Source organism: Felis catus, chromosome D1, assembly GCF_018350175.1.
Source record: "Felis catus isolate Fca126 chromosome D1, F.catus_Fca126_mat1.0, whole genome shotgun sequence".
In the NCBI taxonomy this organism is placed as follows: domain Eukaryota; kingdom Metazoa; phylum Chordata; class Mammalia; order Carnivora; family Felidae; genus Felis; species Felis catus.
Window position 1 is genome coordinate 83,283,070 of NC_058377.1, and position 4,224 is coordinate 83,287,293.

Genomic DNA, 4,224 nt, shown 5'->3' on the forward strand with positions numbered 1-4,224 from the left:
TATGTAAATATTTTGACTGCTTGTGCCATTCTTTTCAGACTGCTTTGCAGATTACACATGGGTCTCTATATGAAACAAGAAGGAAAAGCAAGCAGAAATTTCTTAATGTAGCATTTTTTCATTAATAAAAACAAAAAGACTAAGGGACATTTTTTAATGGAGTCTTAATGTAAATAGCCAAGAAGAGTAATGTATACTCCATGAGTTGGCCTCAAAGTGATACTAGTATGATGGAAGTACATTATAAGTTTCTAGAACAGCATGTCCTCTTACCTTTTCTTCCTGACAGCAGATAAGTAAACCAGGGCTTAAGAGTAGAATATTGCCAAATATACATTAGAGCAGACTTTGTATGAAGCAAGACATTTATGGGTTGGCTACATCTTACATGAACAATGGTCTACAAACTAGCCTTTAATCTTAGAAATATATGTTCTTTATAACCTATAGTTAGCAAATGTGAGACATTCTGAGCATAAATAGGGTAGAGAAAAGTGAGGGCATTTTCCCAAGGTGGTTCTCATTAAATGTATAAAGTCTTTGTTTCAGTTCAATTTTTGTTTGTTTGCTTGATTTTTACATGGTTATTGAAATAATAAGATACTATTGATGAGATTTGAAGATCAATATCATGGAATAATTGAGCTGATTCCACCATCAGAGATGACATGGTTATAGATGTTTGTAATTTTCAAATGACCATATTTTACACATTTGCCGATGGGCCACATTTTATTCAGTGTTGGAGTTATAAATGGAAATGTATGGCTTGACTGAGGAAAGCATTACATCACTAATAGTTATGACGGTGGAGCTGAATAAGACATCAATCAGGGTTCCTGGTTTGAAGCCACAGAAATCATTTCTGGCCTTTAACCAATAGGAGATGCGTTGGGAAACTAGTAAGGATGCCTGTAACTGACAATTGGCTGGGAGTCTAAAGCTTAGAATATGAAAGAGTTGCAGGTTAGGCTGTGGAAATGCTGTTAAAGTCACACTGTAGCAACTATCTGATCCATGGGCTTTTGCTATGGTTGGGGTCATCTGACTCCTTCTATATTTCCTTATTCTTTGCATTGCTCATCCAAGTTTCAGCGTTCCAAAGCAAATGCCTTATCAACAAAACCCAGCTCATTGGCCTGTTTCATGGTAGAGGAAGGTCCCAGCTTCTGTGATTTGAGATAGGAGCAACAGTAGAAGGCAAACACTGGAAATTGTCTTTGGCACATAGTGAGGAACCAGTGAAAATAGTGGGAAGTGAATGATGGCCAGTCAAAAATGACAAATGTATGCTCCAAATAAATATTGTCTTGGAAGTCATAATGGGACTTCTAAGACTGGACTTTATCATTAAATGCAGTGAGGTTTTGGAATCCTTTCTGCTGTCTTTTCTTGTCTTTAAAATGACAAATTTGACTTAGAGTGGAATAGAAAGTTGATGGCACTGGTGTCTTTCCTCTGGTTTCCATAGCAGACATCACTAATCAATTACTATATTCTTCCCTCCTGAGACCAGCCATGACCTCAGAATCCTACTCAATATAGTGCTCTGGAAGCACTACTAAATTATTAGAGTTGAGGTAAACCTGTAAGATAAAACCCTGCAAAATTTCTGAACTAGAGGTTAATTACATTTCCTTAAAGTGTTAATGTTCTTTGAAGTTCCAGGACTAATAAGTATGTTGGTTGAATTATTTTAGAAAATTAGAAAGAACTTAGACCAGGTGGGAATAGACTCATAAAGTAGCTAATCCAGTAATATATGATTGAAATGAAAAAAAAAATTAAACTTGACTGACTTTCATTATGAATGCTGAAAGGTTGAGGGAACACTTTATTCCACTGTAGAATGTGCTGTTCCATCCTTTGCCATTAATCCAAGAAAGTCCAGAGCTCATAAAGACTATTCTTTGAACAATAGAGAAATAAGATATTAATTTGAGGGTTTGAAACTATATATTATTGATGGTAAACAAATATAACATTAGAAAGCAAATCATTAACTATGAATTATATTGTTAATGGTAAAGGAACTACTACTTAAGTAGTCTTTTAGAGTTTATAGAATACAAGATCTAAAATTCCTCAAAAATCCATCCTAGAATTCACTAGGATATAAGTTACTAAATCAAATAGCAGGTTTAGCTATTGTGACCAAATAAACATTTGTTTAATACCACTTTTATTTACTTATTTATTTTAATAATTAATCTTTGTTGTTTTAAGACATTAAATCTTGGGGCGATTTTTTAAGTAGCAAAATATGCAAAGTAAATGCTTTTAGTCTTCTCATGATTCATCCAGTATTGGTTTACCTACCCTCACTGGGTAATCTCTAGAAACTTCTTAGTTTTTTCCACCAATTGTCAATGAATAGAATGCATCCTTAGGTGCACTGGGAAAGACTACTGATATGCTTTCCATAGTTTTTAAAAGAAAACTGACTTTGAGTTTTTGGAGTTCCATTTTATTTTATTTAAATAAGTAATTAATTTATTCTATTAATTAAAAAAAGGAATTAATTAATTAATTTATTTTTGAGAGAGAGACAAAGTATGAGCAGGGGAGGGACAGAGGAAGAGGGAGACGCAGAATCTGAAGCAGGCTCTAGGCTCTGAGCTGTCAGCACAGAGTCCCATGGGGGGCTCAAACCCACAAACTGTGAGATTGTGACCTGAGCCGAAGTCAGACCCTCAACCTACTGAGCCACCGGCAGCCCCTATTTTATTTTATTTTTTTAATTTTTATTTATTTTTAAATGTTTATTTATTTTTGAGAGAGAGAGAGAGAGAGAGAGAGAGAGAGAGAGAGAGAACACAAGGGAGGGGGGCGTGTAGAGAAAGAGGGAAGATACAGAATCTGAAGCAAGCTTCAGGGTCCAAGCTCCAAGCTGTCAGCAGAGACCCTGATGTGGGGCCTGAACTCATGAATCATGAGATCATGAGCTGAGCTGAAGTCAGACATTTAACCAACTGAGCCACCTAGGTGCCCCTGGTTTTCATTATTTTAGCTTCAGGGATTATCTTTTTAAAGAAAAATGTTATATGGTGAAATTATTTTTTTAGGTCTAGCAATGATGCCAGTGTCAAACACCTCAGCACACATAGTGAAAGCTTCATAATGTCAGCAAATTTCAAACTATTGCAAAAAAATGATTTTTCGACTTGTTCAGGGTTAATCTGCCACATGGATTTGGTGTGACACTGAAGAATGAAAAAGGCAAAAGAGACCAAGATCACCTCAGAGAAAGGATGGGAACCTTGTAACATTTAAGCTAATACAACATCTTCCTGATGAGAATCTAGAGGTCAATTTACTTTTAGAATTTATAAAGTTCTTTGAGACATTTGTTCTGGATCCTAATATTCCAAGCTGTATCTTATTCTCATTCCCAGGGCTAATTGACCTACATCTCTCCTTTATCTTCAAACTATTTCTAACAACACATCATCTGTTTTCCCTGGGAATTGTTGTCCTACAATACAGAGTTCTCTTCAGAATTTTCATTTGTTTTGACTGTGTAACTTGGTCCCTGTCCAAAGTTAGTAGTGTATGTACATATGTATGCATGTATGTTTTTATGTCATACTTCCCTGTTGTTTCTCTTTGTGCCTTGGAAATAGGTTTCTGTTGGAAAATTGGCCAGAGACATGTTTGGAAGGAATGGTAAAGTGTGGTAATCTATGGTCACAGGGATTGTGCCTAAATTATATATCATATTTGTACTTAGAAAAAATGCTTTTTTGTTATCATCATCATCATCATATTTCAGTAACGTGATAGTGCTTTGGGGTACACCAATCTGCTGTTTATGCAGTTCTGGAGTTCTTTGGCCTAGTATTACAGCGTCAGTTATTTCAATGTGCTGCATCTTAGGAACGGTGGAGAAACTGACAAAAAGTGTTAGTTTTAGGACTAGGCGTATAGTAATATTCATGTTGCATTCTTTAGAATCAAATACCCCAATTCAACATAGAACCACAGTATTCCTTGTGAAGAGGGGAAGGGGGTCACAGTGGTTCTTATGGCAGCTGGTTTAGAATAATTACTGGTAAAAATTCTCTTTGGATTAAAAAAACTAAAAGATCAAAAGTAAGACTTATGCAAAATGTCTCATCATTTTTAACTCAATATCCCATGGATGTAACACATAGCGAGCACTGTTTTCTTTAGAAGTCAGTAGACTTTCTGAATACTTTTATGCTGGATAATTCAGTTCAAATT